We start from the raw sequence: 25,787 nt of genomic DNA, 5'->3' as shown, positions 1-25,787 counted from the left end.
TCAGGAATACAGTGACTTCCTTTGTTTTACTGGACAAGGGACCCTGTTCCTGTCTCAGGTTTTATTCCTCCTTATCAACTACTAAGAAATAATGGCTTATTTATTAAAGAGAAGCACCTTTTAGTTCCACTTATTAAAAGAACGAACAAAACGGAAAAGTAATTTAATTAGTTTTGGAAACAATCTAAATACGTAGTAATAAGAGGTTGATTAAATAAATTTCAGTACATATAAGAGAATTAATCTGTCAAGGTTGCAAAACAGCTTGGCTATTTCAACTCTATGAAACAATTATATCAAACACACAGACCACACCCACCCACCCACCCACACACACACACACATTCAGAAAAATGACTGGAAGGATGTACATCAAGATGCTAATGGTGATTATCTCTGCGTAGTAGGATTCTGGGTGAATTTTATTTTCTTCTCTTTACTTATTTTATCTTTCTATAGTTTCTGTTCTTTTTTTTTGAGACAGAGTTTCGCTTTTATTGCCCAGGCTGGAGTGCAAAGGAGCGATTTCGGCTCACTGCAACTTCTGCCTCCCGGGTTCAAGCAGTTCTCCTGCCTCAGCTTCCCGAGTAGCTGGGATTACAGGCATATACCACCACACCTGGCTAATTTTGTATTTTTAGTAGAGATGGGGTTTCTCCATGTTGGTCAGGCTGGTCTCAAACTCCCGACTTCAGGTGATCTGACCACCTCGGCCTCCCAAAGTGGTGGGATTACAGGCGTGAGCCACCACACCTGGTCACCTTTCTATAGTTTCTATAATAAACATGAGTTACTTTCCAATCAGAAAAAAGATTATCTTAGAAAAATGAATTTGTCATTACATTGATGAATAGAATCATCATGACAGTCTGAATAGACCAGTCTTTTAATACCAGTCATGAAAATCAGCTGAGCATATACTAAGTGATGTGTAACACAGACCCTGAACAAAACCAAGAATGTGGCTGAGAAATGGGTTGAAAGACATTTACATTGTCCCCAGATTGCCTTTCCCTCTCCCCACCCTACGAGGGACAGCTGTCTGCTTGACACCGCCTCTGGGGTGTGGGAGGCCGAGTCACTGCTCCATCCATCCAAGGCCTGTGGTTTTCTCTTGCTTAGTGATTTTGCCCATGAGATTTAGGACACTTTCACCATAATATTTATTCAGTTTTATGGCTTTAAAAATAACACTAACTCCTAATAATCAATATTGATTTAACTATAATATCTTATTTATAGACAGAGTCCTCTGGTTTGCATATGGGCTCAAACTGTAATGCAATAGAAATAAGCCACTCACTGCCCTGGCCGTGGGCCACCAATGAAGAGATGATCAGCCCCTGATGGATGACTCGGAGGCCCAGAGTTTGGGTTTCTGATGCCCACTTCTCCCTACCCCCTCCCAAATGGCTGCTTCGGGCAAGGCAGAAAAACACAGAGCCATCCTGGGCCTGAGAATGCCTTTTCACCTCATGCAACATAATTGTCATTCTGAAGGAGACAAACCTTCCACCTGGCCTTACTGGAGGGCAGTTATAACCAGTAGAAATGTTAATAGAAACAGGACTCCGAGGTAAAGAGAAATAGCTAGAAGTACAAAGGCTTAAGGATATGGCTTAAGAAAATAGAGACTTGCCTCCAACTTACCCCAAGTGGGCCTGACTGTGATGGTGTGGATTTCTAGAGATATTATTTTGCTATAATTAGTGTTGAAGAGGTGTCCAGGCAGCAAGGCCCCTCGTAGGGGTGGCCACTGGCCTGGCCACCATGATCCTGTGTGGTTAAGATCTATGAGGAAGGGTAGAAGAAGCCAGAACCGTTTAGCCTGGAAAAGAGAAGACTCAGAGACACTGGTGATGCTTGCCTAAGACTAAGAGGTTAAGGAGATGGCTATCTCTTGTTTACCAATGAGCTATGCCTTCCATTGATCAGAATAGTGTTGATTGCTCAGAACATCACCCCTCCCCTTGAAGTTTCTGGGAATTCTCACTCGTATTTGGTGAGCGGGTGGGGATTTGTTATTTAGCTCCCTGTACCCTCCCCTGCAACATGCACATATCAACATCCGTTCACCCTTGCCTGGAAACAGCTCTAGATTCCACAAGTAGAGTCTATAGTCCAGGCCTCCCCAGTCAGAGCATCTCTTCTCCTTGATTGCAAATTCGTTCATGGTGAATCCCAGGACTTTGGGAGGAGCTACCAGAAAACAGTGTGGTTGTCTTTCATATACTTGAACCTGAGAGCATGTAGTGGCTGAAGCTCCTGAAGCCACCTTGATAATTAGGTTGTGCTTGAGAAAAAACCCAACATAAAATAGATGAATTGAGAGATATCTTGCAAGAGACACATACTATTTCTTCTGTATCCACAACCCTCCCACCCCCACTCCATACAGTACTAGGGAGCACATGACCTTCTTTCTTGATCACAAATGATTTTACCAGGGGTGAGCACCTAGCTCCACTTGACCAATCAGATTTATTCTTTTGACATTTGGAACTGAGACACAGGGACTAAATCAGTAAGATGGTATTGGGCACTAGAATGGAATAGTCATGTAGAGCTGGGGCCAAAGTAGATGCTCCAGCTTATGCACAGCTACTGGGACACACTCCCCTTCACACGAAAGTCCGTTATGGGGGAATGCAGAGAAACAGACATAGTAAATATATTAATAATGTTTTGGTTGTCTCTTTCTGTATAACAGACCAGCCCAAAACGTAGTGGCTTATAACAACAATTAATTATTATCTCTTATGTTCTGTGGGTTGACTAGAATTGGCTAGGTCCTTCTCATTTGGGGTCACTCATACTGTTTCAATCAGACTATGGCTGGGGTTAGTGTCATCTGCAAGCCCAGCTGGGATGGATGCCAATCATAGCAATTGACACCGTCTGTAGACAGGGAACTCTGCTAGGGCTGTTTCCAGAGTAGCTACAAATGGCCTCTCCATGTAGCTTGGGCTTCTTACTGCATGGTAGTTGGGTTCTAAGTGGAAGTGTCCTAAGAGCAAGTGTCTGAAGAGAAAGGGAGCAGAAATGGCCAGTCTTCTTAAGGGCTGCCCTGGAACTGACATAATGTCAGTTCTACCCTATTCTGTTGGTTCAAGCAGTCATAGTCTACCCTAGACTTAAGAGGTGGGAAAAATAGACTCCACCTCTTGATGGGGAAAATGGCAGTGGTACAGGCAGGGAAGGAATTAATGGTGGCCGTCTTGGACCTAAGCTAGCATAAATAATAATGATTTCTAACGGTAACTGGTGAAGCTTGTTAACAATTGTGCAAGGCACTGTTCTAAGTGCTTTATATACACCATTTCCTTTAATCCTTAGAACAATTTTATTATTACACATTTTACAGTTGAGGACTTTGATGCATGGAGAGGATGAAATAAGATATGGAGGATATTGTAGTGTCAAGGAGCCGAATTAGGCTGGGCACGGTGGCTCACGCCTGTGATCCCAGCACTTTGGGAGGCCGAGGCAGGTGGATCACTTGAGGTCAGGAGTTCAAGACCAGCCTGGTCAACATGGTGAAACCCCGTCTTTACTAAAAATAAAGAAAAAATAGCTAGGCATGGTGGCAGGCGCCTGTAGTCACAGCTACTTGGGAGGTTGAGGCATAAGAATCACTTGAACCTGGGAGGCAGAGGTTGCAGTGGGTCGAGTTTATGCCACTGTACTCCAGCCTGGATGACAGAGTGAGAGTCTGTCTCAGAAAAAAAAAAAAAAAAAAAAAAAAAAAGAAGCAGAACTGACTAAACTAAAAAAGGTTTAGTAAGATGAGAAGAAACTCAGCGATGGAAAACCCCTAGAAATTTGCCCAATCCAACCCCTTCATTATGCAAGGAAACCCATACCTAGAGAAGGCAAGAGGCTTTTCAGTACCACTGAGCTACTAAAAAAGGTTTCAATGATATGCCCATTTATTTTCTCACTTAAGAGGGACATGAGACGATGGGGCAAATCCAGGAAAGCTGTAGCTGGTGGTTCAAGTCTCATCAAGTTTCTTGTCAGCTTTTCATTTTACCACCCTCAGAATGTGAGTGATCTCATCTTGGTCAGCCAACTGTAGCAGGTGATCTCAGAGCTACTCATGGATGATCGGAGCAGGGGGAAGCACCCACCAATCTGGACCGATCACATGGAAACAACCTCAAGTGGCCACATTTAAGGCTGGGAGGGAAGGATAAGCTTCTCCATGTGTCTCCTTCTTCCACTAAGCTCCATACAGACTTTTTCCTTCTATGTCATTGCCCAGAACTGGGATACACCAATCATTGACAAAGGAGACTAGGATTATCAAGGCTGGTTTAGATGATTCATGATGCTCCCTTGGGGTCATCTCTTTATAGCCTGATATCTGAGCAAACTCTGCATTCTGTTAGCAAGGAAGAAGGATGGGGTATAGCTATTGAATAGTTAGCCAACATTTTCTGCCACATGCAGCTTTAAGAGGTAAAGAGAATGGCGTGTTCCTGAGGTTTCAATTCCACTTCTGGGCTCCTGTGGGCTAGATGTGCTGCTTCCTGTCCTTGAGCGTCTGTGAAATTGCCTGTGATATCCTGACAATTAATTATCATTTACTTAAGCTAACTTGAGTGGGTTTCCGTTCCTTGCAACGAAATATGTCGTGCCTAAGAAAACCACTGAGACACTTCTTGACGCTTTTGTTTCATAATTTTCTTGAATAGGCTTTTCTAGAGTGTTTCATAATTGACTAGAGTGCTTGTGCCTGTGTGGCACTGTACTTGCATTCAGGAGACCTGAGACCTAATCTCGGGTTTGCATGCTTGCTACCGTTACTTCTAGAAACCATGATGAACATTGCTGGTTAACTACAGCATTCCTTCCCACTGAACCCAGATATGGCCCTAGAATTCTTAATACAATGCTCAAAGCCAGCCAACTGGTCAGAGTTGGTATATGAGATGAAATCCATTTTCCATTTGCAGCTCTAAGTAGCTTGGTGGTACCGAAAAGCCTCTTCCCTTCTCTAGTTATGGGTTTCTCTGTGTAATGAAGGGGTTAGATTGGGTGCCTTCTAGGGGTTTTCCATCACTGAATTTCTTCTCATCTTACTAACCTGAGTTCCATTTTCCAGGCTTGACATAGCCCATGGTTTCTGTTCACACCACAGGGAGCCCAGAAAGTGAAATGGCATGATCCTGGGTGTAGGTAGTAGATGTAGACTGGTCATGTTCCAGTGATTAGGGATGCTTCACCTCTTCACAGGATTCTGGAGGAGATCTGGTCTCCATGTGGTGACTCTGGAGCTCCCATTCCCTTAGTGTCACTGAGACAGTGACACATAGACAGCTGGATTCTGTCACTTTATGAAAATCCTATGGGCAGTGTAGAGCTGTGGTTAAGATCACAGCCTTGGGCTGAGAAAGACCGAGGTTCAAGGCCTGTCTCTGTTTCTTCCCGTGTATATGACTTTAGGATGGTTATCCAACCCCTCTAGGCCTCAGTTTCCTCATCTGCAAAATGAAAATAACACTACCTTTATTGTAGTAAAGACAAAATAAGATTATGTGTGCAAAGTCATCAGTCAAGTGCCCGGTACACAGGAAGTATTAAACATGTGGTAGCTATTATTGTTATGCCATTTGGGGACATTTTTCATGTCGTTGGGGTGGTGCCACCCCTTTCCCGATACAGAGCCCAAGAAGGTCTCTTGGCCTGAGTCTGGGGCAGGCGAGAGGGAGGGAGGACAGGCAGTCTCTCCCAGGATGGTTGGGGCAGCCCATGACCTGCGATTCTGGTCCCACACTGAGCCGATCCCACTGTGACCCGTATTTTATGCAACGCTGGCAGATGGGGCTCATTTGGAGGACAGTAGCTGGGAGCTGGGATCAGCGAGGGGACTGCAAATATTGTCCCATGAGGCAGAGCTGAGGCAGCTTAGCCTGGAGATGCATGCAGGGTCTGTTTTCTTCCTCACACACTGAATGGCTGTTATGGGCAGAGAGCAGATGCTGGCGGTAGCCCCAGAGAGGAGGGAGGGAAGTGCCGAAGGTGTCCTGTGACAGTGCTGCCTCTGTCGCTCACAGCCTGCCCAGCAGGGCTCTGCACCCCTCCATCCCCTTCTCACTTCACACTGGTGGCTCTCATGGGGCGCTCTCTAAACACGCCAGTTCCCAAACACCAGGAAAACACGGCTAGTTCAGTAGATCACAGCGGCAGTGGTGTGTGTGTTAATGGGGGCACAAAATCCTCATCTCCTTCCCCACCCCCCTTTTTCCTTGAGTTATTTGAGTAGGTTTTGCTTTCTTAAAATCCAATGACCCACAAATTGGAGGTGTCTGGACACCCTTAGCCCCAACATGGGGACCTTAGTCCCTCCTAAGCTGGCATCATGGCAGCTGAGAGTTGATATACCCAGCCCCTGGCTCTGACCTCAGTTACTTTGTGGCCCTGGCCATGCCAGGCACACCTAATGGTGAGGACGAAGCCCCCATCATCTCTTTGTGTGGTGTTGTTTGGAGGCTGACTGTCTGCACCACAGGGGTCATGTGCGTCCCCCTCCCCACCTAGGGGGCATCAAGAGGCTCTTGGGGTGCCCTGCCACCTCTGGCTACCCATGCCCTGGGTGATGGGGGACAGCCCAGGGGAAGCAGGCCACTTGCTCAGGACCCTAGACTCTCAGCACGGCACTCCTGATACCCAGGAGCATTCAGGAGGCACTGACAGTTGTTGGTGGGGGTTGGGGGAGGGTAGAGGGAGAGGGAAATACATTTTTAAAGATAACCTGGAGGCAAATATAATATTTATACTTATTTATCCTCAGAGCTGACTCGCAAGGCCCCAGACATGTCTAATGAGCAGGAATTGCAAAATGGCCACGAGTCCTACTTGTTTGCCTTCGCAGAGTCTCTGAGCAGTCACATGGACCCAGATTTTTCAACTGTGTGACCGCTGCAGGCAAAACGGCTGTAAGGAACACCAGGACGTGCGGCAAGTACCCGACTCCCAGAGGCATCGAGCCACAAAACTGCCAACCCAGGAAAATGAGGCCCTCCCTTCCACCCCCCTCTTGCCAGAACACAGAGCATTTGCACTTACACACGTGTGCCCTCACTTCGTGTGCCGACACATGTGTCCACACATGCAGGCACACAGAGACTCTCGTGTGTCCTCATGGCCTCCCTCATAGGCCTGTAGGCATACCCTTGTCCAGATTCATACACACTCCCCAGTCTACTCAGACATGTGGTCCACGGGGACAGGATGCTCCCTGGCTAAGGGCTGGTTCTGGATGGGGGCTCTTCCCTGCTTCGCTCACTCTGGACACCAATGACTGTAAACACCATGTGAAGGGGCTTCCTATGCAGAAAGTCAACAACAGAATTAATTGAGACCAGCACAATCTGCTCTGGAACGAGAATGACATACAGTTTACTATATGGTTAACTCAAGCATCTAGGCATAGTGTCTATATGCATAGTTATATAAATACATATACAAACATGTATGTATACATAGAAATAGAAAAATGTATGGTTAAAGAAAATGTACAAAAATATACACATGCTGCACAATTGGACCTCACACTAACTTCTAGATCTTCCTCCTGCAGAGTGATGAAGGCCTTTCACTGGTGGGGCTGCGTGTATCCTGGCTCCCCAGATTGGGTCAGGTCTGCTGTTTTAAGGTTGCGAAGTCACAGGTGTTTCTTTTCTTCACAGCACTTGTGACAGTTGTTATTCTACCTCTACCTGTGACAATGGCTCTTCCACACCGTGTTGCACTGGTCAGTAAGCTCCAGAAGGGTAGGGCCATATCTCTCTGCTTACCTTTATATTTCAATGCCCAGCGCACAGCAGGTCCTCAGTACGTAGGCGGCTGAATGAAGGCATGGCCCTTTCTTCTGTTGTGTTTTCTTTCTGTGTCCCATGGCAATCCAATTGCACACATTGGCACCAGGAGGGTCACTTCTTTTAATGCGAACAGCATCGAATTCCAGGGCTTGGTCCGAAAAGTGCAAATTTCTTTCTTTTTTCTTTTTCTTTTTTTTTTTTTTGAGATGGAGTCTCGCTCTGTCACCCAGGCTGGAGTGCAGTGGCACAATCTCGGCTCACTGCAAGCTCCACCTCCTGGGTTCACGCCATTCTCCTGCCTCAGCCTCCCAAGTAGCTGGGACTACAGGCGCCTGCCACCACGCCCGGCTATTTTTTTGTATTTTTTAGTAGAGACGGGGTTTCACTGTTTTAGCCAGGATGGTCTCCATCTCCTGACCTCAGCCTCCCAAAGTGCTGGGATTACAGGCGTGAGTCACCACACCCAGCTGCAAATTTCAAATACAACACCAGTGCTAAGCCGGGGAATGAGTGCCTTCACTGTATTTCTAAGGAGGTGATTTTTTCTCCTTTGTGCCGCTGGCAGCCTGTTCTTTGTTTTGTTTTGTTTTGTTTTGTTTGGGACAGAATTTCGCTTTTGTTGCCCAGGTTGGAGTGCAATGGCACGATCTTGGCTCACTGCAACCTCTGCCACCTGGATTCAAGTGATTCTCCTGCCTCAGCCTCCTGAGTAGCTGGGATTACAGGCACCTGCCACCACACCTGGCTAATTTTTGTATTTTTAATAGAGACAGGGTTTCACCATGTTGGCCAGGCTGGTCTCGAACTCCTGGCCTGTCTGGGCTGCAGGGGGTGGGGTGGGTGATGGTTTGGGGAATCATCATCAGTTTGGGTTTTCACAAGGCAATGTGGAAATATTCTTTTGGCAGGAGCAGCATGTTCTAAAAGCCATGCTCTGAAGTCTTCATATGCAATGGCACTGGGTCATGCCTGACCAGTTTTACTTTAAGTCGGAAGGGGAGGTTGGTAGTCTTTTGACTGATCAGGGCTAGGGCAGTGACAAATCCTGACCCACTCATTATGCTAATTTCTATCAGAACACTTGCTCCAGCTTCTGGGTGGCCAGATGCCTGTCCCCTCACCTCCAAAGAAAAGAAGGAACTGCAGTTTTCTGGATGCCGCAGATTTAATACAGTTTTCTGGATGCTGCATGGTTTAATTGGAACAAACCATAAGTTTCTTTAATAGACAGTTGGTTTTGCCAATGACTGTTTAAAAGAAGGGTTTCTGGGCTGGGTGCGGTGGTTCACACCTGTAAATCCCAGCACTTTGGGAAACAGAGGCAGGCAGATTTCTTGAGTCCAGTAGTTTGAGACCAGCCTGGGTGACATGATGAAACCCCGTGTCATCCATCTCTATAAAAAGTACAAAAATTAGCCAGGTATGGTGGCATGCTCTTGTAGTCCCAGCTACTCAGGAGGCTGACGTGGGAGGATCTCTTGAGCCTGGGAGGTGGAGGTTGAAGTGGGCTGCAATTGCCCCACTGCACTCCAGCCTGGGTGACAGAGTGAGATACTGCCTCAAAAAAAAAAAAAAAAAAGAAAGAAAAGAAAAGAAAAAAGGGTTTCTGGCTAAAAGCTCTAAACCCTACATCATCCTTTTTGGGCTTAACACTTCTGACACATAACTGGCTTATAAACCCCGAGTATCAGGGCACCTCATTTATTCACCCAGCAAGATGAACTTCCAGGTCTCACTATGTCGTGGGGGGGTGGGAAAGTCCATGGCGCAGATGCTGGTCTGCAGTCCTCATGACTGGCCATCATGTAGTGTCCCCGACTCTCATCTTTCTGTTTACTTGGGATGTATAAATAAAGCGACAACAATAAAAACATAGAGCACAGTTAGCTCCCCAGACACCTCCCACAGCGTTGGGCCTTTGGTTCTGTGCAGTGGTAGTGAATGCTGTGTGTGACTGCCGGATCCCTTCTTTGGGATGAAGGCACTCATTCCCCGGCTTCTGGAGCATTCATTGCTCCCCGTGGAGTCCCTTTCTGGGAACTGCTCTTGGCTGAAGACACCCGGCCAGCTCCAGGTTCTGTTTCCTCCCTGGGGGCAGTCCACATCCAAAGACCGGCTGTGCAAGGGCACAAAGGCCCTGCCCCTGGCCTCAAATCGAACCTTCTCTAAAGTCCCAGCAAAGCCTCAGAGCTCCCTGTGGGAGTGGCTGAGGCCTTCATTTAGACTGCATTACAGTTCAATTTCTCTCTCTGTCCAATCCTGCTTCCTTCACCCTTGACACGCATTGAGTTTCTTATAAACGCCATTTACATAAATCTCCATCTCAGAGTGTTTCCTGGGGAATCTGACTTGCACCAGCCACCTGGGACCTTTGCAGCATTCCAATGCTTAATGCTTTTAGCATACATGTGAAACCATATGTTTTACACTGAGAAAGACTGGCATGACCATAGCTGGTCCTGGGTAGCCAGGATTCAGGGTCAAATGTGGTAAGATCTCAGGTGCTCTCTACCTGAAGCTTGTGGGATTTTAAATTCAACCCAAGACTTCCACTGATCTTAAAGCTTTGCAGAGTAGGCAGGGCTTGCCAAGTGGCATGCTTATGCCCATGCAAGTCTGACTTCTGCATCCCTGCCTGCGCTCAAAGGAGTGACCTGCCTGTACCCGGGACAGTCAGAATGGAGCCGGAGGATCCCCAATACTTCTTCCTCCCTTTCTCTTCCCTTGGGGGACTTCAGAAGGAGAACATGAAGCTCAAAAGTTCATGTGAAATGTGGATCTGAGAACTGTGCATATCCTGAGTCTGTTTGCATTCAGATCCCTTTTGGGGAGTTAATCCTGCTGACTTCATGTCCAGGATCCTCTGTGATATGGTTTGGCTGTATCCCTACCCAAATCTCATCTTGAATTATAGCTCTCATAATCTCCATGTGTCATGGGAGGGACCTGGTGAGAGGTAATTGAATCACGAGGGCAGGTTTTTCCTGTGCTGTTCTTATGACTGAATAAGTCTCATGAGATCTGATGGTTTTATAAAGAACAGTCCCCCTGCACACGTTCCTTTGCCTGCTGCCATGTAAGACATGACTTTGCTCCTCCTTCATCTTTCACCATGATTGTGAGGCCTCCCCAGCCACATGGAACTGTGAAGTCCATTAAACCTCTTTTACTCTATAAATTACCTGGCCTTGGATATTTCTTCACAGCAGTATGAAAATGGGCTAATACACTCTGTCCGCTGCCTGCTGCCTGGATTTGACCAATAAGAAACATTGATGGTAGAGGAAGAGGGAGATGGTGGAGGAAGAGGGAGAACCTAGGATATTTGTCTCTTTCCCTTTCTGTCTTGGTGGCTTCTCTAGGTGTGGCTGCATCCCCCTCCATGGCTCCAACTCCTCTAGGTTCTGTGGCTCCAGTCTGTTGAGTGGCCTTAGCCTATGACATTACCTCCTCCTTTTGTCTCTTTAATCTAGAGGTGACAGTGACTTCCTGCTTATCTTTGGTCACCTCGCTGTCACCTGGTGGGGGTTCAGTTTCTCTATGACCTATGTAACCAATTCCCTGCATTAAATTCCTTCTATTGTAAATTCTTAAGGTGATTTCTGTTTTCATGGTTAAACTCTGACTCATGAGAATTTTTGTTGTTCTAGTGGAGCTCAGGTCTCATTTAAACAGGGGATGATCTGTTGAGCTCTGTCTGTAGAACAACCGGTCTAATGACTGAATCATTCCTCGGAACTGCCAATAGATCACCCTGGATCACCCCTGCTCTGCCCTGCCCCCACTTTCATCTTAGAATCCAGTCATGGAAGGGCTCTTTTGACCTTGTCTGCTGCACCCCTCCCCGCTTTTTTTTGAGATGGAGTCTTACTCTTTTTGTCCAGGCTGGATGCAGTGGTACGATCTAGGCTCACCGCAACCTCCTTCTCTCGGGTTCAAGCGATTCTCTTGCCTCAGCCTCCCAAGTAGCTGGAATTACAGGCACACACTACCATGCCCAGCTAATTTTTGTATTTTTAGTAGAGACAGGGTTTCACCATGTTGGCCAGGCTGGTCTTGTACTCCTGACTTCAAGTGATCCACCAGCCTTGGCCTTCCAAAGTACTGGGATTACAGGCGTGAGTCACCATGATGGGCCAGAACCTCCTTTTTATGGACTATCTCATGGGAAATATGCCCACTAAGACCCACTGGAAAACCGTTATGGCCTACACTTGGATTTTTTTTTTTTTTTTTTTTGAGACATAGTCTCGCTCTGTTGTCCAGGCTGGAGTGCAGTGGTGTGATCTTGGTTCATTGCAACCTCCGCCTCAGGGTTCAAGTGATTCTCCTGCCTCAGCCTCCTGAGTAGCTGGGATTACAGGCACCCACCACCACTTGTAGCTAATTTTTGTATTTTTATTAGAGACGGGGTTTCGCCATGTTGGCCAGTTGGTCTCGAACTCCTGATCTCAGGTGATTCACCCACTTAGGCCTCCCAAACACTTGAATTTTTGACGGCCCATTTGGTTATGCACTGGATTGAAGCTAGAGCTATTTTCAGAGGAAAAATACTGTCTTCTCTGTGGACAGGAGTGACTGTACATTTGGGTTCAAGTCCTGGTTTACCATGCTCCATAAGCTGGGCATTATTTCCTTAGTATTTCCTTAGGGTTTATTTGTCCATTCTCAGCCACAGTAGAAAGCTGTGTCCACATCCTCTGATTATAGTTAAGGAGCTGAAACAGGACTTTTAGTAGGAGTGAATGGGGTAACCCACAGACCACCCTTAGCCCAGTGCTTGGCACTTGGGAAGGATTAAACAAATGCTGGCTGCTGTGGGCTCTACCTGCACTGCTCCAGACCCTCGATATATCCTCACTCAAGTTAAAAAATAGGCTAAAACCTTGGGAGGCCGAGGTGGGCAGATCACAAGGTCAGGAGATCGAGACCATCCTGGCTAACACAGTGAAACCCTGTCTCTACTAAAAATGCAAAAAATTAGCTGGGCATAGTGGCACGTGCCTGTAGTCCCAGCTATTCAGGAGGTTGAGACAGGAGAATCACTTGAACCCGGGAGACAGAGGTTGCAGTGAGCCGAGATTGTGCCACTGCCCTCCAATCTGGGCGACAGAGCGAGACTCAGTCTCAAAACAAACAAACAACAACAACAACAAAAAAACAGGCTGAAACCTGCCACCAGACTCGGTAAATTTCACGGCTACCTCCCGTGGATTCTGAGATCTTGCCAAAATCTCAGGGATCTAGGTTGCATGGAAGACCCAGAGACTCTTGCATAGGTTAGAGTCCATGACAACCCTTGTCCCCTGCAAAGCTTATTTAGGCCCCACCTGGACTCTTGGGGATTGGGAGTGGGGGGTGTCTGAGCCACTCTCCAGTTCTGTCTTCTGGAGGCACCCTCTCTGCTGTGTCCCCAAGTAGTTAGCTCTGCTCTGACTGGCCCAGCCCATGCAGCCTGGGAATCCTAGTGATCTGAGCCCCAAACAATCCCCCACCCCAGATACCTGTTCCCCCATCATCCAGCAGAAGTAAGGAAATGGAGAGAAGTTGCTACAGGAGTATTTGGAAATGGGAACCAATGTCAACTCTTGCATCACCGACCAAAAGCTCACACTGGTGCAAACAAAAGCGTTTTTGTCCCCAGAGGCTGATGACCACGATCACCTCCCGGCCAAGAAGCAGTGAGCTTCACAGAACACTCGTTACTCCAGCCTGCACCAGGACAGGGCCCTCCTTGAAGCCTGGGGAGCTGACATTTCCAAGAAAAGGGTGGTGGGGGAGGTGAGGCCGCAGCTGGGCCCCCGACCCCCTGCCGTCCCCAGCTTGGAGCCAGGGCCGGAAGGACCACTTCCAATAGTGACTCAGCCTTTGTCCTTGGACAGCCGGGCTGCATGGGGCCAGGCGGGGTCTCTGCAGCTGGCTGAGTTTGCTTCCGCAGTTCTCAATCCTGGGTTTTTTCCACTGACCCCCAACTTTTTATTTTGGAAGTTTTCAAATTTACAGACAAACTGAAAGAATAGTCTAATTATTACCCACGAGCTCTCCATCTAGATTCAGCATTTGTTAACATTTTGCCATCTTTGCTATCTCTCTTTTTTTGGTATAATGTTCGAAAATGGGTTGTAGGCATCATGATTCTTATCCCCAAATAATTCTCATGCTTCTCCTAAGAATAAAGACATTCTTCTTCATATCCACAATGCCATTATTGCATGTGAGAAAATGAACAGTAATTCCATAATATCAGTTAATTTCCAGTTTGTATCCATATTTCCCAATTGTCCTAAAATGCTTTTTATAGCTTTTTTCTTTTTTTAATTGAACTAGAACTCAATTGTGGCATATGTTTTTATGCTTTGCATTTTGTCTTTTAAAATCTAGAATCCCAGCACTTTGGGAGGCTGAGGTGGGAGGATTGCTTGAGGCCAGGAGTCTGAGACCAGCCTGGGCAACATAGTGAGACCCCCATCTCTAAAGTCAGGCGTGGTGGCACACACTCGTAGTCCCAGCTACTCAGGAGATTGAGGCAGGAGGATTGCTTGAGCCTAGGAGTTAGAGGCTGCAATGAGCTCTGATTGTGCCATTGCACTCCAGACTGGGCAACTGAGTAAGATACTGTGTATCTAGGAGGAAAAAAAAGTAAGTAAAATCTAGAATAGCCCTTTTAACTTTTTTTTTCTCTTATCACATTAGTTTTTTGAAGAGTCTAGGCCAGTTTCCTTGTATAGTAGAAATTTCTACACACTGTATTTGTCTGATTGTTTCTATGTGATGTCATTTAACTTGTTTCTCCATCTTCATTTTTTCCTGTAAGCTGGGTGTTCATCCTAGATGCTTAATTAGATTCAAATTAAACTGTTTACAAGAATATGTCCCTAGTGCTGTGCACATCACATTGTAACACATCAGGAACCTATCCTAGTTCCTTTGAACTTTTCTTGGCGTTCAACTTGAAAGCATGAAACAAGGTTTGATGATCACCTATCATATGCCAAGTGCTTTGCAGAGCTTCTTATCTGGACTTACAAAACAATTTGGAGAAGAGGAGATTGGCCTCCTTAGTTTATAGATGAAGAGCTGAGGCACAGAGGTGGCAGGGACAGGGAAGGAAACGAACACTTGTTAAGTAACTGTTGGGGTCCAGGGACGGGGCAGGTGTGAAAGCTGTGATGCTTTCATTACACAGGGAGCTCTGGGAAGTTAGGTGGCTCACTTAAGTTTCCAAGGTCAGTTGAGGGGTAGAGCTAGCTTCGTATTCAGATCATCTTTCTCCCAGGCCAGCCCCTCTCCCTGGATGTCCTTTTTGGGTCTGCATGTCCAGTGGATGCTCTAGTCTGGAGCCAAGGTTCCATCGTGCTGGGTCAGCCTGGCATGATCATGTCCTCAGTAGGCCCTGAGTGGTGACTCTGAAGGGCTGGAATCTGAGAAGATGCTTTAGAGTGGCTGTCTCTTTTAGTCCCCCATGACACCACCAGGACCAGAGTAGAGTGGGTGAGTGGGTATCTCTTCTACCTCTCCCAAGAATTCAAGTGTAGGTGGAACACAGTGTGGCAGTGAGACCCGAGGAGGCCTTCTAATCTGGGGAAGCCAAAGGGCCAGGCCACAAGCCCAGTGTTTAAGCAGAAGGCATCTGAGGAAACTGGGGCCTGATAGGGAGCAGAGGCCTTCCTCACGTCACAGGTGGAGTTAGAGCTGGGAGTGGAACACAGGTGAGAGCCTAGACTCCTTAGGCAGTGAAAACTGTGCACAAGGCAATCTTTTTTCAGAGTAGAAAGGAAGCTGGAAGAGGAGTGCTCAGTGTAGGGGTGCGGGAGTGAGCTGATGGAGGTGGAGGTGGGCAGAGAGGGAACAGCACAGGCAGGAGGGCCCTGGCTTTCAAAGTGTGGGGTCCCCCAAGGTAACACAGGGCGTGGGGTGTAGGGTGCATGTGGGTCTGTAGAAGTTCCCCAAAGACTTTCTTTCTTTCTTTTTTTTTTTTTTACATTGAGACAGAGTCTCACTGTATCAATTGCCCAGGTTGGAGTGTAGTGGCCACGATCTCTGCAATTTCTTCCTCCTGGGTTCAAGCAATTCTCCTGCCTCAGCCACTAAAGTAGCTGGGATTACAGGCATGCACCAACACACCCACCTAATTTTTGTATTTTGGTAGAGACGGAGTTTTGCCATGTTGGCCACACTAGTCTCGAGCTCCTAGGCTCAAGTGATCCACCAGTCTTGGCCCAACGACTTGCTTCAGTGACATCATAGTGCCTCCCTGGGAGACACTGGGAGGACCTTCACTTCATCCATTCCTATCGCCTTGATTTCACCTTTATCTTCTCACTCGGGACTCTGATATCAGCCTCCTCGAGGGTCTCCAGCTTCCAGTTTCACCATTTCTAATCTATCTTCCACCCCGTGGCCAGAGCACTCTTTCTAAAATACCCCTGGTCAGGCCACTCCTCTTTAAACCTTTGTATCACTTAGCTGTTGCTACGTAACAAATGACTCCAAAATTGAATACCTTAAAACAACCATTATTCTGTTCAGCTTGCGATCCTACTCGGTCAGCTGGGCCAACTCCACTGACCTCTGCTGGGCTCCATCATGTGTCTGCTGGCAGCTCAGCTGGGGACCACTGGTGGCTGGATGACCCAGGATGGACTCACTGACATGTTGGGTTGTTGGCAGGTTGCCAGTAATTTGGGCTGGGCTCCTCTGGGACGCCTCATTTCTCCTCCATGTGGCCTCTTAGGCTTGTTTCCACGGTGGTCTCAGACTTCAAGAACAGCAAGAACACTTTTCAAATCTTTGTGCTGCATGTGCGAATGTCCCCTTCTGCAAAGCAAGTCACATGGCTGACATGCTCATGTCCAGATGTAGTGGGGAGACTGGGGAGGGCAAACAGATTCCATGTCTTTATGGGAAGGGGAAATTTGTAACCATTTTGCAGTCTACCGCAATCTTTCCAGACTCCATAGTGCTCTCAGGATACAGTCGTACCCTCTATACCCTCTGTCACCTGTTCCCTAACTATCTTCCCATTGTGCACCCCACACAGAACTTGTGCTGCAGTTTATCTGGAATCTCACCATTTTCAAAGCACTGTTCTTCTCCAGTGCCTTTGTGTGAGCTGTTCTCTTTGACTGGGGTGCCCTCTCCACCCCTGCATCCTGTGCTTACTTATTTATTCTTCCAGGTCCAACTCCAATGCTACCTTTTGTAGAAGCCTTTTCCACTTTATCTCCATCTGAATGCATCCTCACTTCTGGATCTCAGAGCCTTTTGCTTGCATGTGTGTTGCTGCACTTTTTCCCATTGTCTGGGAGCACAAGCTTTGCTCGTGGCTAGTAGAGCAAGAGCTCTGAGTAAGGCTCTCTGTGTTAGAATCCCACTTCCCTCATGTACCTCATGACCTTGTGCACAGCACTTTACTTCTAAGCTTCTGTTTTCTTATTTCTTTTCCTTTTTTTTTGAGATAGGGTCTCACTCTGTCACCCATGCTGGAGTGCAGTGGGGCAATCTTGGCTCACTGTAACCTCTGCCTCACTGCCGCAAGCGATGTTCCCTCCTCAGCCTCCCAAGTAGCTGGGACTGTAGGTGCGTGCCACCGTACCTGGCTCATTTTTGTATTTTTTGTAGACATAGGGTTTTGCCATGTTGCCCAGGCTGGTCTTGAACTCCTGAGCTCAAGCGATCTCTCCACCTCGGCCTCCCAAAGTGCTTGTGTTACAGGTGTGAGCCACTGCACCTGGCCTCAGTTTTCTTCTATCTAAGAAAAGAGGGACAAGAAAAGCCCTTACTTTGTAAGGTTGTTTTGTGAAACTAATGATGCTCCTATGAAGTGCTTGGCAGGGTGAATGGGAGCTCCCATGAGACTGTAAGCACTTTGTGCAGGAGCTATGTTGACTAAATCTCCTCTCCAGAGGGGAAGATTTAGAACACTCCTCATGTGATCTGTGTCCACATGGCTTGACATGGAACAGGTCTGGAGTGGAGATCCTCAGTGACCATTTTTGTGAATTGACATCTCCCCCAAATAACAATGCGTCCCTGCAGATGCAGCAGACATAGGGCTTGCCTGATTTAGGCTTTTCCTTGGCACCCCTCAGCGTGGGACAAGAATTGGCTGGGCCCACAGCCAGCAATGAAGTGGATGCTAATAACATCATTATATGCTGAATAATTAACTGTCATTTAAATATTCATATGTTGTTGGGGGCAAGGCCTTTTATCAGCATCTGGGGACTTGTCGGCAGAGGAAGGCGGTAGACGTCGGCAAGGCTGACTTTGCCTGTGAAGGGCGATCTAGGGTCCAGAGAGAGCCGTGGAGTGGCCACCAGACAGTAAGCTAATATATAACTGCAATATTCTCATGTGATAAACTGCAATTTCATAAATGCTTGATGCATATGTGGAAGCCTAAAACAATATTGGAAGCATTAATTTCATTTGACTAATGCTTATCTATATTTTATTCTGTTCCATTTTTAAAGAACCCTCTCTTTCTTTCATGCAAAGGGAGGTGGGGCCAGAGACCTGCAGAAGGGCTAGAGTAGAAGGGCCTGGAGGTTCTTATCGTCTGTCTGCTGAGCTGCAGGTGTGGGTTGGGGCCAGGCTGGTGGGCTGTCCCTGAGCCTAGGAGCCCTGCCTTGGGGAATGCTGACTCTGGTTCCTTGGGAGAAGAACTCAGGCTCAGGGGTCAGGGGAGAGCAGCATGGCACCTAGTTCCTGGCCAGCTGGGTTGAAGCTGCTGTCAATTCCTCGACTGTGTCTGCAGGGGTGAGCCTGGAAGGGATGCCCTAGTGACCCTGCAGGGAGAGGTTTGGGAAGGTAGGGACTGTTACAAAGCAACTACCCCATGGTGGTGAAGTGGGCATGGGAGGAGGAGGAGGGGAGAGGGGAGAAAGGAAGTTAAGGGAGAAGGACAAGGGGCTGGAGGAGGATGGAAAGAAGAGGGAAGAAGAGAAAGGCAAGAAAGGGATGAAGGAGCCGGAAGGGGCTTGTGCCAAAGGAGATGGCTACCTTGGAGGGAGCAGGGCAGATTGGTGTGGTAATTCAGAGCAAGGGTCCTGGAACTGGACAGTCCTGGACTTGAGTTTTAGCTGTGCCTCTAACTAGCTCTGTGACCTTGGGCAAGGAACCTACCTTTTCCAAATGCCAGGTTCCCATTTGTCAAATGGGAAAAATTATAGTATTTAACTGATGTATTAATTGTACATTTTTACATAAATTTGAACAAATTGCCACAAACATAGTGGCTTTAAACAACACACAGCTCATAGTTTCTGTGAGTTAGGGGTTTTGGCAAGGCTTGATTAGATCCTTTTCTGACAATCTCACAGAGCTACAGTAAAGGTGTCAACCAAGATGCATTCTCATCTGGAGGACTGACTGGGGAAGGATCTGCTTCCAAGCTCACTCAGATTGTTGGCAGGATTCACTTCCCTGCAGTTGTAGGACTGAAGGCTCTGGCTCCTGCTGGTTGCAGGAGGTAGACTGCAACTCCTAGTTCCACAGTTCCTTGCCATGTGGGCTCCTCCAACATTGCTGCTTATGTCATCCAGCCAGCAGGGAGAGCCTCTATCTCCAGCCTGCTAAGATGGTCTTAGGAATGGGATGTAATAATGGGAGAGGCCGCCCATTACCTTTGCCATATCCTGTTAGAAGCATGAACACCAGGAGGGCTGGAGTCATAGTGTTTACCTTCAGGCCTGTCTGCCATATCTGAAGATGACAGCCTGTAACTACTCAGCATTGGGCAGTGTTCTAGGTGCTGCATCCTACCTCATTTAATCTTCCAAACAACCCCACGATGTGCCATAATTATTGCCACTGTACTGATGAAGAAATGGCAGCCCAAGAGCTTAAGTAACAGCCATATACTTAGTAGCAGGTAGAGTTTGGACTTGAATCAGATGCTCTGGCACCAGGGCCCAGACTGTTAGCCACCATGCAATCCAGTCTCCCAGGGCTGCTTGTGAAAATAAAACATGTAAGATACTGAGTACAGATTTGGTACAAGGTCTAATAAATATTGCTCCAAAGTAACCCATTTGTGACTTGGCCTCCTTTGGTAGTCACTGTGCGCTCCCTGTACCCCTGTTGTGACCACATCTGCAAACCATTCACATCCCCAGGATCATCAAAGCCAAGCCCAGAGCACTGGAGAGCAAAAAGGGAGCATGGAGGAATGAGGTCGTGTGTTCTTCCCCTCATCTGAAATACCTCCAGCCCAAATCTATTCACCTCTCTGGCCTCCACTTAAATGTCACTTTTTTCTTCTTGCTACTGTAACAAATCACCACAAATTTAGTGGCTTAAGACAGTACAAATTTATTATCTTACAGTCCCAGGAGGCAGAAGTCTGAGATGGGTCTCAGTGGGCTAAAATCAAGGTGTCAGCAGGGCTGTTTCCTTCTAGAAGATCTAGGGGACTGCCAGGCAAAATAGCTCAGGCCTGTAATCCCAACACTTTGGGAGGCCAAGGTGTTGGATCATCTGAGGTCAGGAGTTCGAGATCAGCCTGTCCAACATGGCGAAACCCTGTCTCTACTAAAAATATGAAAATTAGCTTGGGGTGGTGGTGCACACCTGTAATCCCTGCTACTTGGGAGGCTGAGGCAGGAGAATTGATTGAACCTGGGAGGCAGAGGTTGCAGTGAGCTGAGATCATGCCATGGTACTTCAGCCTGGGCGTCAGAGAGAGACTCTGCTTCGATTAAAAAAAAGTCGAGAGGAGAATGTGCCTTTTTTGCCTCTCCACTTTCTGGAGGCTGCCTGCATTCCTTAGCTTGTGGCACCTTCCTGCCTCTGCACAGTCAGCAACGGCCAGTCAAGTCTTGCTCACATCACGTCACTTTGACACTGGCCCTTCTTCTGCCCTCTGATTCTACTTTTAAGGACCCATGTGATTACATTGGGACCTCTCAGATCATCCAGGATAATCTCCCTATTTTAAAGTCAGCTGATTAGTATGCTTAATTCTGTCTGCAACCTTAATTTCTCATTTGCCACATAACATAACATGTTCTCAGTTTTGCTGTTTAGGATGTGGACCTCTTCAGGGGCCATTCTTCCACCCAGCACACTTCCACAGGGGGTCTGGGGCTCTGCAACATCCTTTACTTATCCCATCACTACTTTAACCCTCTTCCAGGGGTTTCAAACTCACATTAGGGGCCAGGAGCAAATGCAAATTAATCCTCTGAGTGTAGGGTAGTAAGTAGTGGTAGCATGGTGACAAGAAAAGCCCTTCCACATTCAAAAATTTTAAAGTATGATGTTGGCCAAATTCAGCCTGCAGACTGCCACTTTGCTCCTCGGGATCCTGTTAGACTATGACCACCTTGTGAGCTGAAGCTGGGGTTGCAGAGAGGCTAGCACCTTAGGGCAGGGTAGTCAGAGGTGCATTCCTGGGCAGCCAGGTCAGGAAAGGCTCTCCTGCCTCCAGGCTAAAGTTGCTTGTACTGGGCCATATGCCAAATGCCCTCTTAGTCGGGTACTCTGTGCAGGGTATAACCCATGCACTGTCCCTGGCTCTGTCCCTAGTGTCCCATACAGTGTGTGACACAGCATGCATGTGGACTCAATTCTTGTTGGATGTGTAATTGAATACAATCCACTGCCTTCTCACTCACTCTTTACCCTGCTCAGGGATATGTGACCTCCTTCACAAGAGCTCAGCTTCTTTTGACAGGCACTGTGGATGTGTGCGTGTGTATGCATGTGTATCAGTCACAGGCTTCAGTGACTTGGAACCCAAGGTCTTTGAGCCTTTGCTAGGAAATCACCGTGGGCTGTGACCAAAAGGCTGGGGCCAGGGACTGACCGACTGAGGGGTTCCAGCCTGCCCTTGCCACCACCCCAGCCACTTCCCACTTTCTCCCCACCACCCGCCTTGAATTCAAGATTCCCCGGAGGTCGAGCCTGGTGTAATTACAAGGTATCTGCTGCCTCCCCATAAATCTAATAGACTTTTTGGCCTTGTCAGATTAAAACTTACCTATCAACCCGCCGCAGTCCTCTAGATCTCCCTAAATCTGTACTTGGGAGAGAATTTATGGCCAGGAATTGCATTTTGCAAAATGATTAAAGTTGCCAAACAGCCATAAAAAGTTGCAGGAGGAGATATGGTTTTTTTGAAAGTCTGCTTAATTTATAAGGGGTGGAAGGTTTATTGTCATTTAGAGTCCACAGCGAGGCAGCGATGGAGCGTTCGGCGGCAGCTGTGCACAGCTGCTCTCGCTTTATGCCTTTTACATGTTTTTAAATTGCCCTGTTTGAATCTGGCCTTCTGCAGCAGCAGAAACGCCCTGGTTTGCAGGAGAGAGGCTGTTCCTCCTGCCCTCTGTTGTTCAGCCCTGGTGGCTCCAGATCCCTGCCTCATCCCCAGGCTCACCTTCCAGAAGCTTTTCTGGCTGATCTCTCCGCATGCTGACTGCTCCATCCCATTCTATGGTCCTCTGCTGTCCCCTCTGAAACATTAACGAGCACTCACATGCGGAAAGGCTTTTAAGTTTATAGGCGATTTCACGTGTCGTATCTTAGTACTTATCACCCTGGATTAAATGATTAAATGAGATAAAACATGTAAAGCTCTAAACACAAGGCTACTACCTAGTGAGCTAATAAATAGAATTAGGGCTCCCATTTATTGACCACTTACGAGGTGCCAGGACCTCTGCTCTGAGCGTCACATGCATTAATTCATATAATCTTGCCTGCCACTCTCTGAGGTAGCTGTTAATTGTGTCTGTGTTTTAGGAAGCCTAAAGAACTGAACCATGCAGTCAATGTTCAGTGAATATTAGCTGCTGCTATTAATATTATTAGGGCAGGAGTCTTTTCTGTTCTTCTTCCACACTGGCACGTAGTAGGCACTCAACAGGAACTGCTGAATGCAAGCAGGCCTGCATACCAGAATGACACTGCTGTCACTGCCTTATGACCCTCATCCCCTGTGAGTACAAGAATCAGACCTCAATCACCTTAAGTCTAAACTAGTACTAGACACATATTAGTCTATATATATTTGAAAAATGATTGGACCCAGGGATGGTGGTGTGCACCTGTAGTCCCAGCTACTCAGGAGGCTGAGGCAGGAGGATCGCTTGAGCGCAGGAGTTCGAGGCTGGAGTGAGCTGTGATTGTGCCACTGCACTCTAGTCTGGGTGAGAGAGCAAGATCCCATTTCAAAAAAAAAAAAAGGGAAAGAAAAGAAAGATGATTAAATAAATCCAACCCTCACAGCAATCCTGTGAGGATGGTTTGGGAATTCCATCTTACGGAAGAGGAATAGGAAGCTGAGAGGGAGCATAACGTCTGCCAAAATCACAGCTATAATGACTGAGCCATGATTTGGATTCCAAGTCCAATGGGTTTTTTCCCACCTCAGCCCAGCTGACCACCTGTTAGGCATTTGGAGGTAGATTCAGGAATTTTTCTTCTTCATCATTACCATATCTAGTATTGATTAAATACCTATGACTCACCAGCTACACATACTGTCCCAAATCACGCTCACAACGTACTTGTGTGATGTTTATTATTTTCTCCCTTGTATAGATGTGGAGACTGAGACTCAAAGAGCAGCAATTCCATGAGCTGAAACTTAAGCCCAGATTCACGTGATTCCAGAGACAGGTAATTATGATAAAGGGTGGTGACTGCTATAATGAGGGAGGATCTCCAAACCCAGCCTGGCAAAGGCAGCGAGGAGCGGAGAACTGTCAGGGCAGGCTTCCTAGAGAAAGTGGCTTCTAAGCTGACATTTGAAGGATGAGTAGGGATTTGTCAGATAAATGATAGGGGATCATGTTCTAGGCAGAGGGAACAGCAGGAAGGCAAAAAAAGAGCAAGGCTGATTGAAGGATGTGACTATTGAGCCTGGCCAGATGCAGTCTTGGATTCCCTCTGGCCTTAGTCTCAATCTCCACCTCCCTGGGGTGCAAAGATGCTCAAGGTGGGAGAGGGACCCACAGGCTGTGGGCTGGGCTGCTTCCTAAGTTTTCATCAGCTCTGCCCTCACTCCCCACTCTTTTTTCCAGGCCCAGGCCCATTCACCTCCTGTGAGTATCAGGGAAGCCCAGTGCTGCCTGCTCCTGGCCTGTGATGGATGAATTGACCCTCTTGGACTTGGTCCAGTGCTTTCAAACTCGATTCTGTCCCTCTGTCCATTTGTTAGGGCCTTTTTCCCTCCTTCCACAGCCTGGGCATGGCAGGTGAAGGAGCCTCCTCCTCTGCTTTCTCCACTTCTCAAATGTTCTAAGACTTGGGAGAAGCCCAAAGACCTCCAGGCTCTTCACTCATTCATTCAACAAATACTTTCTGAGCATCTGGTATGTTCTGGGTTTTGTTGTAGGGGTTGTGAACACAGCAGGGCAGGTTGTTGTCTGCATGGAGGTTATCATGGACAAATGCATCAACAAGAAGATTGTAGGGAATGGCATGAGCTTTGATGTTACTAAAGCAAATGGGTGTGATTGGAAGTGACTGGGGGATGCGAGAGGGGCTGTTTTGCTAGCAAGTAAGGAAATCCACTCCATAGAGGGGAATGTTCGAACCAAGATTTAAATGAGAAGAAGCCACTCAGAGGAAGATCTAGAAGAAGAATATTCCACACCAAGGGAGCTATAAGTTCCAAGGTCTCAAGGTTGGAATGGACTTTACCAACTCAAGGAAGAGAAATAAGGCTGGAGTTTGGAGAGCAGGGGCAGAGGTGGGTAGGGATCAGATCCCACAGGGGCTTGGAGCCCATGGTCAGACTTTAGATTTTACCCTAAGTGCAACCGTAGCTCTGGGGGGCTTGGATCAGGGAGAAATGTGGTCTGGTTTGCCCTGTAAAGGATCACTCTGCTTTCCATGTTGAGAACAGGTTATCGAGAATTCTGACAACCACAAATCCTAATCCATGCCAAACTCTCCTCCAGATGCACCGCACCCTGCCGTACCTCTAGGTCCTTGCACCTGCAAAACCCTCTGCCAGGTATGCTTTTCTGCTTACTTTCTAGAATATTCCTGTTCACTCTTCAGGACCCAGCCCCCAGGCACTTTCCTGATGGGCCCTCCCCCTCACCCGCAGTAAGGGTAAGTTCATGTTCTCATTGCCATTACCCAATTCCAGCGTGAGCAGACTCAGCCTGTTTCTGGGTCCCTGCCCCGACTGGACCAGGAGCTGCTCAGACATCAGGACTGCAGTTGACTTGGCTGTGACAGCCCAGGACCTGCGCACAGCTGGGCCCAGCTTGGGTGCCTGCCAACTGAACAAATGCTTTCTAGGTCGACACGAACTCGCTGAGTGCCCAAGTCATTGACAGAAGCACGAGGTTAGCAAGCACCCTCTGTGTAAACAAATAATAAGATTAGAAGTACGGTAACATACTACTTACCATAGCATTTAGTTTGAATTCATACTTACTAGAAATCTTGGCATCTGGATGCTGAGTTTCCAAGTGTTTACTAAAAGCGGTAATAGCCTGTGATCATCAAAATTTGAATAGTTATTTCTCAAGGACTGTTCCCTTGCTACTTTGAGAATAGGAATGCTTGTGAAAAACAGAATACGTTTGTTATAATACTTCTTATAAATACTCATGTTGGAAACAATACATTTGTTAAAATCTTCCTGTATCCCTGTAAATCCTGGTGTTTGTTCACGTGCAGTTGTAAACCTGTGTTTGTCGCAGGATGCTGTGTATGCTTTCTGATATTTTTCTAATTCAGCTACCGATATAGAAGAACTGTGCAGCTTCTTAGTAAGCTAGGAATATTTGAAAGCTGTCTTCCTTGTTCATGATCTATGCAAGTAAAAATTAAAAAATTTTGAAACAAGGTGGGGTCTCATTCTTTACCAACTGTAAGCTTGGTGAGGGCAAGGAGGGTAATGGCATCCTCATTTGCTGAGGCTGCCCTAGCGTGGGATCTGCCTGCAGCAGCAGATGCTTGTTGATGGAGGCATGAGCGAACCTTGGCATGTACAGG

At 47.2% G+C, this 25,787-nt stretch overlaps 1 long non-coding RNA gene across 1 annotated transcript in view; it reads left to right on the top strand.

The window, feature by feature from the left end:
• Positions 1-24,847, top strand: part of LOC117092838 — a 148,312-nt gene extending 123,465 nt beyond the window's left edge. Inside the window, exons 2-3 of the long non-coding RNA XR_004440934.1 lie at positions 23,373-23,450; positions 24,737-24,847. This is a non-coding gene — a long non-coding RNA (uncharacterized LOC117092838). The remainder of the gene's footprint in view (positions 1-23,372; positions 23,451-24,736) is intronic.
• Positions 24,848-25,787: the final 940 nt, after the last annotated feature.

This window comes from Trachypithecus francoisi, unplaced genomic scaffold (assembly GCF_009764315.1).
Source record: "Trachypithecus francoisi isolate TF-2019V2 unplaced genomic scaffold, Tfra_2.0 Lachesis_group12, whole genome shotgun sequence".
Classification (NCBI taxonomy): Eukaryota; Metazoa; Chordata; class Mammalia; order Primates; family Cercopithecidae; genus Trachypithecus; species Trachypithecus francoisi.
Note: the sequence above shows the minus strand (reverse complement) of the source record. Positions and strands in the feature narration are given on the sequence as shown.